This window comes from Pogoniulus pusillus, chromosome 10 (assembly GCF_015220805.1).
Source record: "Pogoniulus pusillus isolate bPogPus1 chromosome 10, bPogPus1.pri, whole genome shotgun sequence".
Lineage (NCBI taxonomy): Eukaryota > Metazoa > Chordata > Aves > Piciformes > Lybiidae > Pogoniulus > Pogoniulus pusillus.
The window spans coordinates 37305232-37328464 of NC_087273.1; positions in this window are offsets into that span (position 1 = coordinate 37305232).

The following is a 23233-nucleotide window of genomic DNA, read 5'->3' on the forward strand; positions in this document are numbered from 1 at the left end:
CAGCTTAGCACAAGACACAAACAGATAGTTACAATCTATATAGAAATAAACAAGTTAAAGGTAATACAGAAACACAACAGCCCTCCCAGAAACCAGAGTCCCCAGGAGGGGCTCCCAACCATCCTTCCACCATCCTCTCACCCCTCTACCTTGCCCAACACTCTGCCTTGTGCTGGAGGTAGTTTGGAGGGTCAGCTGGGAGGGTCAGAAAGCAGATGGATTACTCAGACAGACAGCAGGTTAGGTTAGAGAGAGAAGTGCAGCCCAAAGCCCAGAGAGAGAGAGAGACTCTGTTACCTATGTTTGTGTTCTTGTTCTTATCCATCTCAGCAAGCCTATGAGTGCAGTAGACATTACCACTGTTTCCTTTTCACAGCCTAGAATCTAGTTCTTCTCACCAAAATATTCATAGCTAGCTTCAAACTAGCACAGAACTTCATCAAAACAGTGCATTCTCATTTCTGTCAGGCTAGGCCCTTTCTATGGGATAAAATATGGGATCTGGGGTTTAGCCTGGAGAAGAGGAGGCTCAGGGCAGACCTCATTGCTGTCTACAACTACCTGGAGGCTGTAGCCAGATGGGGTTGGTCTCTTCTGCCAGGCAACCAGCAACAGAACAAGGGGACACAGTCTCAAGATGTGCCAGGGGAGCTCTAGGCTGGATGTTAGGAGGAAGTTGTTGTCAGAGAGAGTGATTGGCATTGGAATGGGCTGCCCAGGGAGGTGGTGGAGTCGACATCCCTGGAGGTGTTCAAGAAAAGCCTGCACGAGGCACTTAGTGCCATGGTCTGGTTGATTGGCTAGGGCTGGGTGCTAGGTTGGACTGGATGATTGTGGAGGTATCTTCCAACCTGGTTGATTCTATGTTTCTATGAAAATACTAATATTATTCCTACCACCCATGCCCCTGAAGCATAGGATTACTCTGCATCTTCTTTCCTTCATCTGAGCACCTCATTACTTTATATAAAGAGGTGAATATGGATAAAACAAACACAACAATGAAGTCTTCATTCCACTTTTAAGTTAGGCTTAGTTAAGAAGTGCAAGAAGCTTCAGAAGAAAACTTCTTCTGTTAAAATTATTCAGCCAGCTGGAACATTAAAGAGATTCAATCTTTTGGGCAACCACCTCATTTATGGCATGCTTATCTTGACATATCAAAACTGTTCCTTGGCCTTAAGAGACAGTGGTAGTGAGCGTGTGATGATTTCAGCAAGGAATGGCAGGAGACAAACTGTATCGAGCCTTATCCTCAGTCACACGTAGGAAGTGTAAGAAGATCTGCATGTAAATGAGAGCTGTTTCATATGCTCTCTTAATATACCATAATACTCTCAGGCTGTTATTCCATGGATATTCTGACTTTTAATAAAACAGGCATTCTGAAAGCTCTCTGATGAGGCAGGCTCGTGCAAAAGCAGCGTGCCTGAGAAGAAATGGCATTTTGGTCCCCTCATTGTACTCATTTTTGCATCCATGTCTTCAAGTTATTTTAAAAGCTTAGGGAAAGTTATTGTGGAGTGAAACTGCCCAGAAAAGAGTGAGCTGCAGGGCCACTTCCATACAGTGCTTAGCTTTTGCATTTCTCATGGAAACACAGGAACACAACTAGGTACGAGGTGGGGGTTGCCCAGGGAGATTGTGGATGCTCTCTCTCTGGAGGTGTTCAAGGCCAGCTTGGATGAAGCTTGAGTGACCTGTTCTAGTGGGAAATGTCCCTGCCTATGCTGGGGGGTTGCAACTGCATGATCTTTGAGGTCCTTTCCAACCTAAATCATTCTATGGTTCTTTGACTTCTAGAGGCCAGCTAGTCCAACTCCACTGCTGAAATAGGATCACCTAGAGGATCATATCCAGGCAGGTTCTGAGGTTCTCCAGACAGGAAAACTCCATAGCCACTCTGGGCAGCCTGTTTCAGTGCTCTGACACCTTCAAAGGAAAGAAATTTTCCCTTGTGTTCAGATGCAATCTCCTGTATTCCAGTTTGTGTCCTTTGCCCCTACTCCTGTCACTGGGCAACATTGGAAACAGTCTGGATGAATCCTCTTGATGCCCATCCTTGAGAAATTTGTATCTATTGATAAGGTCACCTCTCAGTCTCCTCCAAGGTAAACAACCACACCTGTCATAGCCTTTCCTCACAAAAGTCACTCCACTCCCCTCATCATCTTCATATCAGCTAGAGGGCAGAATGTATCACCTTGAATGTAAGGCAAAGTCTGGGATAAGGTAGAGGGGTGGAAGGGAGGTGGAAGGGCAGTTGGGAGCCCCTCCTGGGGACTGGTTTCTGGGAGGGCTGTTGTGTTTCTGTATGACTTTTTAACTTGTATATTTCGTATATAGAATCATAGAGTCAGGCAGGTTGGAAGAGACCTCCAACATCATCCAGTCCAACCTAGCACCCAGCCCTAGCCAGTCAACCAGACCATGGCACTAAGTGCCTCAGCCAGGCTTTGCTTCAACACCTCCAGGGATGGTGACTCCACCACCTCCCTGGGCAGCCCATTCCAATGCCAATCACTCTCTCTGCCAACAACTTCCTCCTAACATCCAGCCTGGACCTCCCCTGGCACAACTTGAGACTGTGTGCCCTTGTTCTGTTGCTGGTTGCCTGGCAGAAGAGATCAACCCCCACCCGGCTACAGCCTCCCTTCAGGTAGTTGTAGACAGCAATGAAGTGACCCCTGACCCTCCTCTTCTGCAGGCTAAACAACCCCAGCTCCCTCAGCCTCTCCTCATAGGGTTTGTTTTGTCTTTTGTTTTGGGTTTGTTTGCTTTGTCTTTTGTTTGTTTTGGGGTTTTTGTTGTTGGTTTTAATTTGTTTGGATTTCTTTTTGCCATTTTCCCCCCTCCTCATTAAATGAACTTCTAAAGTGCTGTGGAATTCCCCAAATGACAGGGAAATGACAAGGCTAACAGATAACAGATCCAGATGCTGAACTTCCTTGTGTGGTACTCTTCCATTAAAGAAACAAGCCCAGATTTTGACGACAGAGAACTGCAATCTCAGCCCTGGTTTTGGTTTTCACAATTGATAGCCACAAAGTGCAAGCCAGTGCTTGTGACAAACCTTCATTTTGAGAAAGCTTTGGTGCTAGTTTGAAGCAGGCTAGAATGTTTTGGTGAGAAGAACTAGATGACAGGCTGTAAAAGGGAAACAATGGTGATGTCTACTGCACTCATAGGCTTACTGAGATGTGTGAAAACATAGATAAGACACTTGGCATCGTTGTCACTGGGGCTGCTGGCTGAGCTGCATCCTACTCTCTAACCTCACCCTCCATTTTGCACTAACCCACTTTGCTTCCTAACCCCCTGGCCGAACCTCCATTCTTCCTTGGGACTGGGGTAAGGTTGAGAGGGGTAGGGGGAAGGTGAAGGGGTGGCTGAGAGTCCCTCCTGGGGACTCAGGTTTCTGGGAGGGGAGTTGTGTTTCTGTATTACCTTTCTACCTGTATATTTCTGTGTACAGCTGTATATACAATAAATATTTGCTTGTATATTGTGCCAGCTGTAAATATAAGCTTCATTCATATTTCCAAAGCTGGCTGATTCTAGTCTGGGTGATTTCTAAAGTGTGGGGGGGCAGGGAACACCCAAACCATCACAGCTGTCAAAGCCATGACGAAAGTAAAGCCCTCTCTGTATAGCCTCCAGCGATACCACTTCGCACTCTGATCTCTCTCGCTTTTACACGCTTTGGTAGGCAGGTTGAGTGCTTGACTGGCAAACTCCAAGGAAACCCAAAATGCTGCTAGGAACTGTGCTGGCTGCTGTGCAGTTGCCACTGTCTTTGTTCAAGGCTGAGCCTGTCACCTGATATCTCTCTAACAAGTGCTGACTTGTGGAATAAAAGCTCCAAGTCAAGATGTTTAATCACCCAAGGTCTCCTAAGGATCCCACATCAGGGAGCACACCAGTTTTAATGTACTGTTGATTTACATTCCTCTTACAGCTATATTCAGAAGGCAGGATGATTCAGTTTATGTTTGAAGCTCTTTTCTCCTGTGGTCTGCTACATCACATTGAGTTTTCTCATTGCTGAAGCAGAATTTGGGGGAAAGGGTTGCTCATAAATAGTCTTCAGCTTCCCCAAGTGTTTGAAATTAGCCTGTGATTTAATATTGATGAAGGATTTTGAAATCTCTGTGAAAGGTGCTATAGAAAACACTTCCAGGGGCAGTTTCAGACACAGAAGATCAGGCCATGGCAGAGAAGAGCTTAGGGGAGAGAGAAAATCTAATTTCAAAGGATATATCACAATTAATAAACTGAACTCAAACCTGAACTCAGAGTGGATGCACACTACTGGAAAAGGCTGCAGCATCTCTTTTGCTGATCATAGAATCATAGAATCAAGCAGGTTGGAAGAGACCTCCAAGATCATCCAGCCCAACCTAGCACCCAGCCCTATCCAGTCAACTAGACCATGGCCCTAAGAGCCTCATCCAGGCTTTTCTTGAACACCTCCAGGGACAGTGCCTCCACCACCTCCCTGGGCAGTCCATTCCAATGGCAAATCACTCTGTGAAGAACTTCCTCCTAACATCCAGCCAAAGAGAGTGCGAAGGCAACCTGCAGATGAGGAAGTTGAACAGAGGCTAAAAGAAGCACAAAAGGGTTTCCAAAACCATAGCTTCCTGTAGGGTCCTTGGAGTCTCATAGTTCCACCAACATGAGAGCAGTTTCTGAATCATTTGAACTGTTGTTTGTTCAGATGTTTTGGGGTAGATTTTTTTGCTTTGAGCAAAAATGCCAAATGAAGATGAAGGAAGTTAACTTCATTTTTGACATCAAATAACCATTGATAAAATGAGCCCATGCCATCTTGCTAAAGGGAACTGATAGTTTTGAATGCAAGAGCCAATAATTACAGCAATTTTACATTCCCCAAACCCCTGATTGACAATATCTTCAGATGGCTTCCCATGCCATTTCACTCCTATAGCTGTAGCTTAGTGATGCTGCTGAGCATTACAGTAAATATTGACTATTTGTCTTTGAATGGCTGACAGTCTTATGGTTTTATTGAAGCAGGAGCAAACAAGAATCCTTTTGGCACTGGCTTTCCACAAAGAGATTAATACAGCATACACATATATTAGCATCAGCAGCATAGCAGAAAGATTATTGAGTCCATCATGGACTCTAATGCCATCAGTCTCACTTCTCTGGAAAGGCTCCTCTGAAACCCAAAAGCAATTAAGTCTTCCAGGCATTAATCGTCTTCAAAGAAGCAGCAAAAAAAAAAAATCCCTGAGGTGCAAGAGGAAAACAAATGAGAACACAAAGAAACACAGAGGGGAGAGGGAAAGGAGAATCAATAGAAGACTGGCACTGGCACTCCAAAGGCACTCCACTTTAGGATAGCATCAGCATATGAATATGGGATGAAGAGTCTTATTCAAACCTGAACTCCGAGTGGATGCACACCACTAGAAAAGGCTGCAGCATCTCTTTTGCTGATCTTAGGACCAAAGAATCATAGAATCAACCAGGTTGGAAGAGACCTCCAACATCCTCCAGTCAATCTAGCACCCAGTCCTGTCCAGTCAACTAGACCATGGCATTAAGTGCCTCATCCAGACTTTGCTTCAATACCTCCAGGCACAGCGACTCCACCACCTCCCTGGGCAGCCTATTCCAATGCCAATCACTCTCTCTGACAACAACTTCCTCATCACATCCAGCCTAGACCTCCCCTGGCACAGCTTGAGACTGTGTCACCTTCTTCTGTTGCTGGCTGCCTGGCAGAAGAGACCAACCCCACCTGGCTACAGCCTCCCTTCAGGTAGTTGTAGACAGCAATGAGATCTGCCCTGAGCTTCCTCTGCTGCAGGCTGCACACCCCCAGCTCCCTCATCCTCTCCTCACAGGGCTGTGCGCCAGGCCCCTCACAGCTTTGTCGCCCTCCTGTGGACACCTTCCAGTACTGCAACATCTCTCTTGAATTGAGGAGCCCAGAACTGGACACAGCACTCAAGGTGCTGTGATGCTTGGGGATACGGCTTAGGGTGAACCTTGTAGTGTAGGGATATCAGTTGGACTTGGTGATCCTGAGGGGCTCTTCCAACCTGAATGTCTGTAATTCTGAGAGCATGAGAGGACTTTTGCACCAATAAGTAGGGCTTTTAGCCCTACCAAACCAAGATTCAAGTAGAGAAAAATGTGGAAACCATTTCTTGTAGAGAAGAGTGTTTTTTACATCCCTAGCATTGGTGCTGATAAAATGAAACACTTTTCCTTCTCAAAGCAAAACCTTTCCTTAGAATTTCAGAATCCAGCCATTTATGTTCCCATTGAGAGGAACTTTGTCAAGGGATAAAGGTTTAATCCCCAATGCACTGTGCATTTTAATCAGTTTAAATCTTTCCCTGAGAACAGACATTTCACAATCAATAGATTTTAATAATCTTGGGGAGAAAATTGCATTAAAGGCAAGCAGTAATACTTTTTTTTCTGGCTCCCCTCTTTGCTACTATTGGTTTTCTGGTTTGTTATTAAGAATCTTAGCATGAGACTCACTTCTTCTTTATTTCCGCCCCCCCCCCCCCCCCCCCCCCCCTTCCCTCAAGCCCTCATCTGTTCTTGAGGACTTTTCCTCCTATGAAGTTCTAATCCTCTGTTTGTGACAACATAATCATTTCCACAGCAGCTAACTGCAGTATTCGTAACTGCTGATTGGAACTACAGGTGGGGATATGTAGTAAGGATCTACTGAATGAGAAACCAAACAAGTGCCAGACAAGCCAAAACACATGGCAGAAGCAGAACTGTTTTCTCCAGTGTGTTTCCAAAGCAATGCTGTTGTCTTTGGGTTTTCCTTTTGCTGTAAACAACCACAGTGGTTGCTGTAGGCATCCACTTCTCTAGGCAGAGCCTCTCAAAGGCTGTTTCCCTTCTCCTGTTTTCCATACAGTGCTGGTGTTTAGAGTGATTATAATTGCAGTTATTGTGTTGTGGGATCATCCCATCACCCATTGTTTTTTCATAGAGCCACAGAAGAAAAAAGCACCTGCAAACTAATGTTTCTGCCACTCTGAGTTCTCCTCCTGAAGGATGAGAAGCTGGAGCAAAGCACAGAATTTTGGCAGTCACAATAGGATTGCATAGAGAGAGAGTGGGGGGGGGGAAGCAAATGACAAATAGTTTTACTGGAAGATTGAAGAAGTTATTACTCTATAATTTGCCCTGCAAGGGACACACATATGGCTCTATTGCAGCACCAGCCCAGGAAGCAGCTGTAGCTCCCCTGCATTTCAAGGAATGGTTTAGGTGGGAAGGGATCTCAAGGATCATCCAATTCCAACCACCTGCCACAGGCATTTCAAAGAAAGGTTTAGGTTGGAAGGGATCTCAAAGATCATCAAATTCCAACCACCTCTCATTAGAACAGGTCACTCAAGACCTCATCCAACCTGGCCTTGAACACCTCCAGGGAGGGAACAACCACCACCTTCCTAGGCAACCTGTGCCAGTGTCTCACCACCCTCACTGCAAAGAACCCTTTCATAGAATCACAGAATTATTTCCTAACATCCAGTTTGAATCTCCCCTCTGCCAGTTTATACCCATTACCCCTTGTCCTGTCATTACAAGATCTTATCAGCAGTCCCTCTGCAGCCTTTCTGTAGGTCCCCTTCAGATACTGGAAGGCCACTATAAGATCTCCTTGATCTTATCAGATCTCCTTGAAGCCTTCTCTTCTCCAGGCTGCAGAGCCCCAACTCTCTCAGCCTGTCCTCAGAGCAGAGCTGCTGCAGCCCTCTCAGCATCTTTGTGGCCTCCTCTGGACTCACTCCCACATTTCCATGTCCTTCTTGTGTTGGGGGCTTCAGAACTGCACAGAGTACTCGAGGTGGAGTCTGAGGAGAGGAGAGTAAAGGGGGAGAATCCCCTCCCTTGCCCTGCTGGCCACTCTTCTCTTGCTGCAGCCCAGCACACAGTTGGCTGGCAGGGCTTGCCCTCCACACTGATGTGCTTCTATCATCCTTTCTCACACAGCCAGGCAACTCTGACCTGGCTCAAGCAAAGCAAGAGCAGAGCTCATCCCATCACCCAATGTTGAGCTCAGATGTGTAGAATCTGCTCTTCACATGTTTCCTAAAGCTGCAGTGGCAGCCTGGAGTTCATTTATTCAAAAATGGATGGGACACATACAAGGGGAACATGGGAAAAAACATTTCAGAGGCAGCAGCTCAGTAGTTGGCATTCTAGACCTGAGCATGAAGGTGGAATTTCCAGTGCAAGTGTGAAGCTCTGCAGTGTATTTTCTTCCTGCAGATTGCATAAGGGTGCTACACCCTGCTGGAAAGATTAAAAAAGGCTGTGACAGTCTCTCTCTCTCAGTGAAAAATAGAGTACAGACATCAGCAGAGCTAGACCTGGTCCAGATAAAACAGAGCTAAGCTTGTACTCATTCTTTGTCTTTAACCTAATTCAACTCATATTTCTTTGAGGACTGGAAATTCTTGTTCAGACCTTTATGGCAAATATCAGAGAGAGAGAGGAGTTTTGCCACTAGGTTTAATGCTGTGGAATAGTAGAAGATTTATTATTAACTACTATTTTTTTCCCTGACTTACCACTTTCAGCTAGAAAATAGCGGTCTGTGCTGGGGGATGTGGTCGTTGGAGTTAGATTTCTAGCTCAGATATAAAAATATTCAGACCAGAGAAACTTAGAAGTAGAAGCTCTGAGTGGAGAGGTGAATAGGGGACACAATCTCAAGTTGTGCCAGGAGAGGTCTGGGCTGGATGTTAGGAGAAAGTTCTTGCCAGAGAGAGCCATTGGAATGGGCTGTCCAGGGAGGTGGTGGAGTCACTATCCCTGGAGGTGTTCAAGCAAAGCCTGGATGAGGCACTTAGTGCCATGGTCTGCTTGATTGGACAGGGCTGGGTGCTAGGTTGGACTGGATGAGCTTGGAGGTGTCTTCCAACGTGGTTGATTCTATGATTCTATGAATGGCAACAATGGATAAGTTAATATAAATTCATTGGAGCATCAAGAGCTTTATGTCTGGAAGCACAGCTTGGACCTTCCCCTGCTGCTTCTGCTGCACCCACTGCTATCTTCCCCCGATGCTGTTTTGGCTGCTGCTGCTTTTCCTGCTTCGCCTCCACTTGACCCCTTCCCCATCTTCCTTAAAGTTATCATATTTCTGTAGCAGTTTATTCTCCTTATCGTGTTATATTTAAACTATAAGAAACACAATCTCATTTCCCCCTGACTTTCCAAAGAACTCCTGCTGGAGTGAGTTTATTCTACTGGGGGATGGATCCGCTCTAACCCAGGACAGGAGGTTTGTTATTAATTGGAAGCTTCAAAAGCTGGGCAAATTCATGCTAAAACCAACTTGAAAATGACAAAGGACTTTTTGTTTTCCTCCAACTTTCAGTTCACCATCCCTAACCTGTGAAAATCACCTCAAAGTCAATACTATTGATTACATTTCAAAATCCATTGCAATGACAGTTCGAAGTGGCAGGTTGTCAGGCTTGGCTTTAGGTTACCTTTTGTCAGCACTGCAATTTAAGCTGTATTTTTTAACATGGTTTCAAAGCTTTGCCACAGCTTTGAAGGTTTCATCCACTGATGGAATATGAATTCCACGCAAGGGCATCGTGGTTTTTGTGCTGTGAATAAACCAGCTCCACACCAGGCCCATAACTGCAGAAGTGTGGATATAAACTGTACATACTTTCTGATGGTAATGTGCATGCACATTTGTATGAAGCATTGCAGATAAGTCCATGACCCATTTTTGTCTTCATTCCAATGAATATGCATTGGGTGACTGCAATGATCAATTAAACAGGATCATAGAATCAGTCAGGGTTAGAAGGGACCACAAGGATCAGCCAGTTCAAATGCCCCTGCCATGCCCAAGGACATCTCACACTACAGCAGGCTAGCCAGAGCCTCATCCAGCCTGGCCTTAAACACCTCCAGCCATGGGGCCTCGACCACCTCCCTGGGCAACCCATTCCAGGCTCTCACCACTCTCATGCTCAACAACTTCCTCCTCACATCACCCTGAATCTCCCCACCTCCACCTTTTCTCCATTCCCCCCAGTCCTATCACTCCCTGACAGCCTAAAAAGTCCTTCCCCATTTTTTTTGTAGGCCTCTTCAGATCCTGGAAGGCCACAAGAAGGTCATCTGGGAGCCTCCTCTGCTCCAGACTGCACAGCCCCAACTCTTTCAGTCTGTGCTCACAGCAGAGCTGCTGCAGCCTCTCAGCATCCTCATGGCCCTTCTCTGGACACACTCCACATCTCCACATCCCTCTTGTAATGGGGGCTCCAGAACTGGATGCAGTACTCCAGGTGGGGTCTCAGCAGAGTGGAGTAGAGATGGAGAATCACCTCCTTCACCCTGCTGGCCACACTGCTGCTGCTGCAGCCCAGGCTCTGCTTGGCTTTCTGGGCTGCAAGTGCACACTGCTGGCTCCTGCTGAGCTTCTCCTCCAGCAGCACCCCTAGGTTCCTCTCCTCAGGGCTGCTCTCCAGCCACTCACTGCCCAGCCTGGATTGGTGCCTTGACCCAGGATTTTCATCTCAACTACAGAATATTTTGAAACTACTTGGATTTATTTTTTTCTAGTTACCTGAGTTTTCCTCTAATAGAAGGGAGGACTTCTCTGATGGAAGAAATGCTCTTCAAGGGAATGGAAAATAAACCAAACCACCACAACCAGAGAATATTTGGTATATAAAAGGAAGCAATTTGAAACTGTAATTGTGAAGCAACTGAAATTGCCTTTGCTCTGCAACAGATGAAATCAACTGCTGGCAACCAAATGTGAGAGGGAAAAAACCCTCAAACCACTCAAAACTGCTGCAGACAAAGGCATGGACTGAGTGCTTCAGTGTTTTCTTTCTGCTGGTCAAAGGCTGGTCACAAGTAATATCGAGGCTCCTGTTCAGTCAGGCTGTGGCAGCCCTCACAAAACAATGCCTGGAGTGAAACAGTTTTCTCAGGAGGATGGTAGCATTTTCTTTTGTTGAAGACTGGGCATCTGCCTGCCACTTTTCTATCCTGAGCACCATGGGATGCCTGCCTGCTTGCAGACACAGCTGCCTGGCACTGCAGTAGGCATGCCAGCCAGTCTCTTCATGCTCCCTTGCTGCATGATCTAACCCCACCTATTTCTTAGTGATTCCATAGGGGCTGCTCCTTTCTCTAGTTCCATGCCCTGAATGCCACTCCTCTTATCCTACCAAACTGCAGCAGCTTTTAGACTCCAGCCTATTATTACCCAAATTTTTCTCCCTCCTTTTGTCCCTTTCTGAAAGAAAGACTGCTTGTTTGTGGGGATCCCCCTTCCTGGTTGGTTGTGGAGTTCTCTACTCTTGTATCTTTGCAGTCCCAAAATGATGGGGGTGTATTAGTTCATTCTATGCGATCACTTGAAAACATCATGTGTGCTTGTGCCCTTCTGGCCCAGAAGACCATTGGCATTCTGGGCTGCCTCAAGCAGAGTGTGGCAAGCATTCTATCATTAAACCTTGAAAGGACAGATAAGATGGACTAATTCCCCATTGGTCAGATTTCAGAGGGAAAATACAAAGGGACAGTACTGTCCTCCTGAATGAAAACAATAAATTGCTTTGGGTTCTTTTCATCCACTTTCTGTCTTTAGTCAGCTACTTAATTTTTCAAGTACAGGAGAATGAATACCATATGATAAGCCTCAACATTGGCTCAGACTTCAAAATCCATTTCCTTCTACATTGTTTGTTCTTTCTGTGGTTGCCAAGAAAATCTGCATGGCTTCTGCTTAAGCTGAAAATTGGGTTTGAAGTTGTCCATTCAAACACTCACACCACAGCTGTCACAAGCTGCACACACAGTTTTTCATGTCAGAGAATCCTTCTTCCACACCACCCTCAAGTGGAAGCCTAGACTGAGAATCATTGAATCATAGAATCAAGCAGGGTGGAAGAGACCTCCAACATCATCCAGTCCAACCTAGCACCCAGCCCTATCCAATCATCTAGACCATGGCACTAAGTGCCTCATCCAGGCTTTGTTCCAACACCTCCAGGCTACTAGAAAAGCAAAGCTTTGACTTCCCCTTCACATGGAGCTCATGCAGGTGCTAAAAAGAAATTCTGAAGCCTGAAAGCCACCTGTAGAAATCCTGCATTGGCCTGTGGGTTTTAGAAGTGGTGAGTGACATAAAACCCTCTTGGAGCAGGCAGATAACAACAATTTGAAGTGCACCTTCTGTTCTTTATCCTCCCCACTCACTGGCTTTTGTGACCAGGAGGGCTAATGCCATTCTGGGATAGATTAGAAGAGCTGTGGTTAGTAGGCTGAGAGAGGTTCTCCCCCCCCTCTACTCTGCCCTGGTGAGGCCACACCTGGAGTGCTGTGTCCAGTTGTGGGCACCCCAGTTCAAGAAGGACATAGAACTACTTGAGAGAGTCCAGCATAGAGCCACAAAGATGATGGAGTGGAGGATCTTCTTTATGAGAAGAGTCTGAGGGAGCTGGGACTCTTCAACTTGGAGAGGAGGAGACTGAGAGGTGACCTCATCAGTGTTTACAACTATGTGCAGGGTGAGTGCCAGGAGGCTGGAACCAGGCTCTCCAGCCACTCACATTCGGTGATCCTGTGCTCCACAACCTCCCTGGGCAACCTGTGCCAGTGTCTCACCATCCTCACTGCAAAGAACTTCTTCCTAATATCCAGTCTAAATCTCCCCTCTTTCAGTTTAAACCCATTTCTCCCCATCCTGTCATTACAAGACCTTGTCGACAGTCCCTCCCCAGCCCTCCTGTAGGCCCCCTTCAGATAGTGGAAGGCCACCCCAAGGTCTCCTTGAAGTCTTCTCTTCTCCAGGCTGCAGAGCCCCAACTCTCATAGCCTGTTGTCATAGCAGAGCTGTTGCAGCCCTCTGAGTGTCTTCATGGCCTCCTCTGTACTGGCTCCAACGGTTCCATGCCCTGCTTGTGTTGGGGGCTCCAGGACTACACACAGGAGTGCAGATGGGGTCTGAAGAGAGCAGAATAAGGGGGAGAATCCCCTCCTTTGCCCTGCTGTCTGCACTGCTCTTGCTGCAGCCCCAGAAGACGCTGTTGTTTTATCCGGGGCTGAGAGAGAAGTTGCATTTTCTATTCCCTTTTCTCTTGTGGTGGGGGGAGCTGGCACTTGGTTATTTCCAGGCATTCTGTGGTCATGTTTCATTACACAGCATAAGAATATGAGACAGCTAAATGACAAAGTCCCCTGGTGAACGTTGGAAGCGGAGCACATCCCAGGACCGCAGTAAACAGGCTAAATTACAAATTCATGGACTGGTGAATATGGCCACTCAGCGAGACAGGAATGGCTCATCTTAATAGGCAGTGTGCTCTGCTGAAAGGGCATGCAGAGGAGGGCACAGCTTTATTTATTTATTTACTTGAGGGATGAGCAGAGCAGCCCTCAAGGAAAGAGTCTACAAATTGATTTCAAGCGGGAAGCTGGAGTTGTGCAGCCTGGAGAAGAGGAGGCTCAGGGCAGAGCTCATTGATGTCTACAGCTACCTGAAAGGAGGCTGTAGCCAGCTGGGGTTGGGCTCTTCTGCCAGGCAACCAGCAACAGAAGAAGAGGACACAGTCTCAAGCTGTGCCAGGGAAGGTCTAGGCTGGATGTGAGGAGGAAGTTGTTGGCAGAGAGAGTGATTGGCATTGGAATGGGCTGCCCAGGGAGGTGGGGGAGCTGACAGCCTTGGAGGTGTTGAAGCAAAGCCTGGATGAGGCACTTAGTGCCATGGCTTAGTTGATTAGAAGGTGTTAGGTTAGAGTCAATGATCTTGAAGGTCTTTTTCAACCTGGTTAATTCTGTGATCTGTGGGAGTCTGTGAATTTTCTAGTTGTAAAGAGTTGCCCAGACAGAGTGGGCAAAGTCCTGCAGTCTGCAGTGATGTTTTCACCACTGTGTCCTACAGCTAGCAAAGAAAGGGTAATGGTACTCACGAGTTAATGGTGAATTAAAGGCAGGGCCTAGTGATGAAATACTCAGACTTTTTTTAGGAGCTGATTCCTCAAGACTTCAATCAATCAAAAATAACCTCCCCAGGAGAATGCACAACAATTTTGAACCTGAGCCCTCTGCCTCCACCTCTTGTCCTCCTTTGTCATCTTCCCATACCCTCAATGGCTGCATGAAGTCATTTTTGTCTTCAGCAGCAGCTGTGTCACTTCTGTTCCTGTCTTTTGCTAGGAAGTGTAAAACAGTTCTATGGCTGATGAAACAGTGAGATAAATCAAAAATCATCATGCACCTTTCAAATTTCTTTCCCCCTGTTTTTCTTTTATACAAAACAGAAGGAAGCTAAAGGAACAGAGAGGGGGAAAGAAACCAAACAACAGAGTAGAAAACAAAAACAACAGAAAAACTTCTGCAGACTTGCATTTTAAATACACTGCTTTTTTTTTTTTTAAGGCTTCTAATTACTATTCATGTGAAGCTACTACTGATTCTGGGTGGATTATTCCATGAAAAGGAGATTTAACGCCCATATTTCCCATAACAGTGGGGCTTTGTGGTTGTTTTTCTCTACAGGCTGATGTGGGCTTTTTTTAACTCTCTAGTAGATACAGAAATAATCTTTAGCAGTCAAGGATCCTGTGAATGATGTGTGGTAGTCATTCACCCTGTGTGAAGCTCGTGCTGGTGGGCCCATTGCAGCTACAGTGATCCTGAGCTACACATGTACATCCTCAGGCTAACATCTTCATAGCTCACAGGTGAAATGAAAGAAGAAATTATGCTAGAAAGTCACACTGGAGGTAATGGAGTGCAGGCTGCAGAAATAACTGTGCTAGTTCAAGCCTAGCTGGGATAATTTGGTGAGAGGAATTAGATTCTAGGCTGTGAAAAGGAAACAATGGTGATGTCTGCTGCACTCATAGGCTTGCTGAGATGGATAACAACAAGAACACAAACATAGATAACATAGCTGCTGCATGTCTCTGACTGCCTGCACTTTTCTCCCTAACCTGCTGTCTGTGTAACTAATCCTTCTGCTTTCTAACCCCCCTGGACATTCCTCCAAATTCACCTTGAACATAAGGCAAAAATCTGGGATAAGGCAGAGGGGTGGAAAGGAGGTGGAAGGGTGGTTGGGAGCCCTTCATAGGGACTCTGGTTTCTGGGAGGGCTGCTGTGTTTCTGTATTACCTTTACCTTGTATATTGCTGTATATAGAATCATAGAAACAGCCAGGTTGGAAGACACATCCAAGCTCATCCAGTTCAACCTAGCACCCAGCCCTGTCCAACCAACTAGACCATGGCACTAAGTGCCTCATCCTAAAACCATCTAATCCAACCTATCACCCTGTCCTGTCCAATCAACTAGACCATGGCACTAAGTGCCTCATCTTAAGATCATCCAGTCCAACCTAGCACCCAGCCCTGTCCAATCAACTAGACCATAGCACTAAGTGTCTCATCCAGGCTTTTCTTCAACACCTCCAATGAGGGCAACTCCACCACCTCTCTGGGCAGCCCATTCCAATGGCTCTATATATTGTAAATACCTTCTTGTATGTTGTGCTAAGCTGTAAATATAAAGCTTCATTCTAATTTCCAGCTGGGCTGAGTCTAGTTTGGGTGATTTTGTAAGACTGGGAGGGCAGTAACACCCAAACCATCACAATAAGGAAGGAAAAATGATAAGTAGACATTCTTCAGAAAAATGAAGCAAGAAAGGCTTTGTTTTATGTTAATTCTTTGGGGTTGTGCAAAGAAGGAAGACTGCAGAGCTGCAGACATATGTGTTTAGACAAAAATAACTTAATTACTGAAGATTAAATGAGACTTTGGGTAAGAAGTTATGAAAACACCATAGTAATAGAAGGATATATGTAGGGAAGGACAACACATCTTTAAGATCAGAGAAGTTACCTTCTGCATGAAGAATGGTTTGCTGGAACAGAACAGAATTGCCAAGGCTAGAAGGGACCTCAAGGATCATCCAATTCCAAACCTCCTGGCATGGGCAGGGACACCTCACATTGGATCAGGTTGCTCAAAGCCCCATCCAGCCTTACCTTAAAAATTCCCAGGGATGAGGATTCCACCACCTCTCCGAGCAACCTGTTCCAGTGTCTCACCACCCTCATGCTGAAGAACTTCTTAATATCCAATCTGAATCTACTCACTTCTAGTTTTGCTCCATTCCCTCTAGTCCTGTCATTACCTCACACCCTAAAAAGTCCCTCCCCAAATTTCTTGTAGCTCCCTTCAGCTACTGGAAGGCCATAATAAGGTCTCCTCAGAGCCTTCTGTTCTCCAGACTGAACAGCCCCAACTCTCCACAGGAGAGGTACTGCAGCCCTCTGATCATCCTTGTGGACCTACAGCAATGATCTAGATGGAAGCATAGGATAGAGAAGGTACAAACTATGCTATGAAGAAGCAGATGAAAACATCCAAACCATTGCAAAAAGAGACAGGTCAGGAAATGTTTGTATGCATTAAGAGATACCCTTAAAGAGTCTCACCATTAATCACAAAGACTTCAATGACCCTGGCATAGACTAGAATAAAAAGCCTGAAATGACTATGGAAAGCTATTTCTGGGGGTAGAGTTATTTCCTTTTAAATCTGCTGAGCAATCAGCAAGGCCATACCTGCCTTGGGATGTATCCCCAAGAAAATAAGATGTGTGATAAGTGAGATAAAAGTTGGTAAAGATTTGGTTCTGGTGATGGTGGAGCAACAGCATCGAATTGTAAGCACTCATGAGAATATTTACCAAGATTGAAGCACAAAAATATTGAGCTTTAAAAAGTCAGAGCATGAAGAGCATGAAATATATTGAGAACAGTGTGCTGAATATTAAAGCACATGCTAAGTGCATGCTGCAGACAGGCAAGTTATGAGAACAGGTGAAAGTTCTTGCACAGAGTCACAGAATTTACTTAGCTAATGAGAAGTTACTGTTAGCAGTCAGACAGTAGGGGTTTGAACAGTTGAGAAAGGCACTTGTTGTGGTAGGCCTGATAGGATTTGGTGATCCTGGGAGTCTTTTCCAAGTGGAACATTTCTGTGATTATGCAGTTCTGTGATTAGCATGGCAAGAGAATATCATAGAATCAAGCAGGTTGGAAGTGACCTCCAAGAGCATCCAGGCCAACCTAGCACGCAGCCCTGGCCAAACATCCAGACCATGGCACTAAGTGCCTCAGCCAGGCTTTGCTTCAACACCTCCAGGAACAGTGACTCCACCACCTCCCTGGGCAGGCCATTCCAGTGCCAATCACTCTCTCTGGCAACGACTTTCTCCTAACATCCAGCCTAGACCTCCCCTGGCACAACTTGAGACTGTCCCCCCTTGTTCTGTTGCTGGTTGCCTGGCAGAAGAGCCCAACCCCACCTGGCCACAGCCTCCCTTCAGGTAGTTGTAGAGAGCTCTTTCACATTCATACAACAACATGAAATGATACCTGGGGAGGTTTCCAGGAGCTGCACTTATACCTCAATTTCCTTGGCCCGTTTACAGCAGCTTGAGATGGTAATGTTTTTAAGGCAAGATTAAGGTAAGAAGAAAATCAGAGAAGAAATAAAAAAAAGGAGATTTAAAAGCTGAATGTGTTACACAAAGAAGATTACACTAAAAAAAAGGAGAAAGTGGTAGAGGGCAAAAGAAAAGGAGAAAGTGGTAGAGGGCAAAAGAAAAGGAGAAAGTGGTAGAGGGCAAAAGAAAAGGAGAAAGTGGTAGAGGGCAAAAGAAAAGGAGAAAGTGGTAGAGGGCAAAAGAAAAGGAGAAAGTGGTAGAGGGCAAAAGAAAAGGAGAAAGTGGTAGAGGGCAAAAGAAAAGGAGAAAGTGGTAGAGGGCAAAAGAAAAGGAGAAAGTGGTAGAGGGCAAAAGAAAAGGAGAAAGTGGTAGAGGGCAAAAGAAAAGGAGAAAGTGGTAGAGGGCAAAAGAAAAGGAGAAAGTGGTAGAGGGCAAAAGAAAAGGAGAAAGTGGTAGAGGGCAAAAGAAAAGGAGAAAGTGGTAGAGGGCAAAAGAAAAGGAGAAAGTGGTAGAGGGCAAAAGAAAAGGAGAAAGTGGTAGAGGGCAAAAGAAAAGGAGAAAGTGGTAGAGGGCAAAAGAAAAGGAGAAAGTGGTAGAGGGCAAAAGAAAAGGAGAAAGTGGTAGAGGGCAAAAGAAAAGGAGAAAGTGGTAGAGGGCAAAAGAAAAGGAGAAAGTGGTAGAGGGCAAAAGAAAAGGAGAAAGTGGTAGAGGGCAAAAGAAAAGGAGAAAGTGGTAGAGGGCAAAAGAAAAGGAGAAAGTGGTAGAGGGCAAAAGAAAAGGAGAAAGTGGTAGAGGGCAAAAGAAAAGGAGAAAGTGGTAGAGGGCAAAAGAAAAGGAGAAAGTGGTAGAGGGCAAAAGAAAAGGAGAAAGTGGTAGAGGGCAAAAGAAAAGGAGAAAGTGGTAGAGGGCAAAAGAAAAGGAGAAAGTGGTAGAGGGCAAAAGAAAAGGAGAAAGTGGTAGAGGGCAAAAGAAAAGGAGAAAGTGGTAGAGGGCAAAAGAAAAGGAGAAAGTGGTAGAGGGCAAAAGAAAAGGAGAAAGTGGTAGAGGGCAAAAGAAAAGGAGAAAGTGGTAGAGGGCAAAAGAAAAGGAGAAAGTGGTAGAGGGCAAAAGAAAAGGAGAAAGTGGTAGAGGGCAAAAGAAAAGGAGAAAGTGGTAGAGGGCAAAAGAAAAGGAGAAAGTGGTAGAGGGCAAAAGAAAAGGAGAAAGTGGTAGAGGGCAAAAGAAAAGGAGAAAGTGGTAGAGGGCAAAAGAAAAGGAGAAAGTGGTAGAGGGCAAAAGAAAAGGAGAAAGTGGTAGAGGGCAAAAGAAAAGGAGAAAGTGGTAGAGGGCAAAAGAAAAGGAGAAAGTGGTAGAGGGCAAAAGAAAAGGAGAAAGTGGTAGAGGGCAAAAGAAAAGGAGAAAGTGGTAGAGGGCAAAAGAAAAGGAGAAAGTGGTAGAGGGCAAAAGAAAAGGAGAAAGTGGTAGAGGGCAAAAGAAAAGGAGAAAGTGGTAGAGGGCAAAAGAAAAGGAGAAAGTGGTAGAGGGCAAAAGAAAAGGAGAAAGTGGTAGAGGGCAAAAGAAAAGGAGAAAGTGGTAGAGGGCAAAAGAAAAGGAGAAAGTGGTAGAGGGCAAAAGAAAAGGAGAAAGTGGTAGAGGGCAAAAGAAAAGGAGAAAGTGGTAGAGGGCAAAAGAATATCTCTGCTGTAAGACACATCCCTCTAAAGCAACCTGGCTAAGAGAAAAGCTTTTCTCTTCACAAACACACCAAAGAGGCAATGGTTTTTTTGTCTCCTCACGATTCCTGATGGCTTTAGATGTAATTTCACCGCTAGTTAGACGAAAATAAGCTGCACACAGACAATTTAAGGCAATGTCTTCATGTAAAGTATATTAGAGAGAAAAAGGCTGCTAATAGGTTTTATGCCCTACATGTCTGCTGAGCAAAACAACACCAGGAAAGCAAGCTGGAGTGAACAGAGTGTATCTTACAGCTCACAAATAAACCCAGAGCAGTAGGAGATCTTGAAGCTATTTAAAGACTTTCATGGACTCTAAAAGCCATTCTCTGTGAATCATGTTGCCTTTTCAAACACTCTGAAATGATTCTTTGTTTTGATTTCCAAGTTTATTCTTATACAAGTTGACAAGCTGAAAAAAAAAAAAAAGGCCACCATAAAGGAAAAGATAAAGAGGGGATTTGTGTTCCTGTGATATCTGGTAGAGAGACATGGAAATGATCAAGGGGTTGAAGCAGCTCTGCTACGAGGCCAGGCTGAGGAAGCTGGGTTTGTTCAGCCTGGAGAAGAGGAGGCTCCAGGAAGACCCAATAAAAATCTTCCAGTGCCTGAAGGGGGCTGCAAGAAGGTTGCAGAGAGGCTGCTTACAAAGACAGGATGCAGGTGATGGCTTCTAACTAGAAAAGAGTAGATTTAGATTGGATGTAAGGAACAGGTTCTTTGCTATGAGGGTGGTGGAACACTGGAACAGGTTGCCCAGAGAGGTGGTTGGGGTCCTTTGTCTGGAAATCACAGAATTAAACCAGCTTTGAAAAGACTCTGAAACTGTGTACACTCAGTTTTTGAACGTATCTAAAGTCAGTTCAAGTATCACAGGTTGGAAAAGGCCTTCAAGATCATTGAGTCCAACCTATCACCTAACCTTTCTAATTACTAAACCATGGCACTGAGTGCCTCATTCAGCCTCCTCTTAAACACCTCCAGGGATGGTTACTTGATCACCTCCTTGGGCAGCCCATTCCAATGCCAATCACTCTTGCTGTGAAGAACTTCTTCCTAACATACAGCCTAAACCTGCCCTAGTGCAGCTTGAGTCTGTGTCCTCTGTCACTGGCTGCCTGGCAGAAGAGACCAACCCCCACCTGGCTACAACCTCCTTTCAGGTAGTTGTAGAGAGTGATAAGGTCTGCCCCGAGCCTCCTCTTCTCCAGGCTGCACACCCCCAGCTCCCTCAGATATTCAAAGTAAGGGCTCTGGGCAACCTTATCTAGTTGAGAGTGTCCCTGCTGACTGCAGGGAGGGTCAGACTGCATGACCTTGAGATGTCTTCCAACTCAGATCATTCTATGATCCTGTGATTCTAAATCAGAATAGATTACAGCTTGGCACAGAGCTATGTGCAGAGCAAGACTCAGACCCTTACTGCAGTGCACAAATCGACACTGTGAGAAAAATGGGAGTGAAAACTAGAGCAACCACAAAGCTTTCACTTCCTTTCACAAGTTAGAACTGCTTGTGAGGATGTGGTGGTTTGAGGGATCCTGGGTCTCCCTTAACACCATAGGGACAGGGGCTCATCCCAGGGGGATGGACGTGTTCATCCCAGGATACTGTAATATTGTTATTCTATTCCAACCCAGGTAGCTTGTGGCCTCAAACTGGGACAGAGGTAAAACCATCCAAAGAGAACAAGAGCAAGTGGGGGTTGAAATTTGAAGGTTTTAAAGAGACCTAGAAATATCAGAGTCAATTTCACTGGACACAAATAGGCTTTGCCACGATCTAAATGAGAAAGCTACGAGGCTGGCTGGAACACAGCTGTGCCTCACAGATTTTACAGCACAAATATTCAGGATGCCATGATGTAAAAGAGGTTATTGGGGAAAAAAACCCCACACAGCCTTCCTTCAGGTAGTTGTAGACAGCAATGAGGTCACCCCTGAGCCTCCTCTTCTCCAGCCTAAACATCCCCAGCTCCCTCAGTCTCTCCTCACAGGGCTGTGCTCCAGGCCTCTCACCACATTCATTGCCCTTCTCTGGACACACTCCACTACCTCAACATCTCTCCTGAATTGAGGAGTCCAGAACTGGACACAGCTCTCAAGGTGTGGCCTGAGCCGTGCTGAGGACAGGGGCAGAATAACCTCCCTTGTTCTACTGGCCACTTAGATTAACTTTATTCACCATTTCCAGCCTCTGATAATGTTTCACACAAAAGTTTCCAGTTCATTTAAACCCCTCAAAAAGCCAAAAGCAAACCCCTGGAAGTTTCCACTCCTCATAAACTGTTACAAAAGTAATACTGAAGTGACAAAGCTAGAAAGGGCTACAAGAGAAAGATTTTAACTTATGGACACAAACAATCCCAACAGAAAAGAAAAGAGGAAGTGATTCACAGAGATTCATAACCAGGTAATGTGATAGCTTTCATAAAAGGGATTGGTGAAATCTTCACTTTACAGTCTGGTCATCTACTAAGGCTCATAATGGACTGTTATGGAGTACAAGCCCTATGAGAAGAGGCTGGGGGAGCTGGGGTTGTTTAGCCTGGAGAAGAGGAGGCACAGGGGTGACCTCATTGCTGTCTACAACTGTCTGAAGGGAGGCTGTAGCCAGGTGGGGTTGGTCTCTTCTCCCAAACAACCAGCAACACAAGAAGGGGACACAGTCTCAAGTTGTGCCAGGGGAGGTCTAGGCTGGATGTTAGGAGAGTGATTTGCCATTGGAGTGGGCTGCCCAGGGAGGTGGTGGAGTCACAATCTCTGGAGGTGTGCAAGCCAAGCCTGGATGAGGCACTTAGTGCCATGGTCTAGTTGACTGGCTAGGGCTGGGTGCTAGGTTGGACTGGATGATCTTGGAGGTCTCTTCCAACCTGCTTGATTCCATGAAAAGGCATTTGGTTTAGGGTAGCCTGTAGAATGGAGTGTAATGGAAGTGAGCAGATATATGCTGTAGAAAGGAGAAAAAGCCTCAGGCACAGAGCAAAGCTGTATTAAGAGAAAGCTGGGCACAGTCACAGGCACACAAATACAATATTCCTATATCTGTGTTTACTCTAAAGAGATGGTTTGGGTTTTTTTCCTGAAAAATAAATTACAGCAGTAGGTGAAAAGCCTACAAGGGAATCAGATAGATGAACAGCACTGCAGAATTCTGTCTCCTGGACAAAGGGAAAGTATACATCATAGTTACTGTCACCATTGACGGTTAGAAGGAATCTAGAGCAAGTGCAACTGCTGGGCTTAAAAAGAGAAAAAAAAGAGCAATAACAACTGTCTTAGTGGCACTGCAGCTTGTAAGCTGCTGTGAGGTTAGGTTGGTAGAGAGAAAGAAAGAGAGCTGGCACATCATCCATAAATCATCCAACCTGAGCAGAGATGTAGCTCCTTGACTTTTCAGCAGGGCAGGAAACCAACCTGAATTTTCAGTGGCACAAATGAGACACATTGCACAAGGACAGCCACAGAATCCCCAGCTGCCATGAGACAGGCTGATGAAATGCCTTTAACTCCAGAGTGCCAGTTTGTACATAAAAGAGAGAGCTCATCAACTGCCTCTAAGCATCAGTTCCACTGCAGAGTTCAAGAGAGACCTGCTGGAAAGAGTCCAGTGGAGCACCACGAGGATGACTGGGGCACTTGAGCATCTCTCTCATGAAGAGACAGTGAGAGCCCTGGAGCTGTTCAATCTGGAGAAGAGAAGACTTGAGAAGGGATCTGATCTACAAATACCCTCGAGGTGGCTGTCACATTGGTGCCACGTGGTCTAGATGACTGAATAGGGCTGGGTGCTAGGTTGGACTGGATGAGCTTGGAGGTCTCTTCCAACCTGATCGATGCTATGATTCTAAGTGGCTGGGGCCAATCTCTTTTCACTAATCAGCAGCAATAAGACAAGAGGCAACAGCTACAAAGTGGAACAGAGGAGAACATGAGGAGAAAACTATTTACAGTGAGGGTGACAGCACTGGAACAGGCTGCCCAGAGAGACTGTGGAGT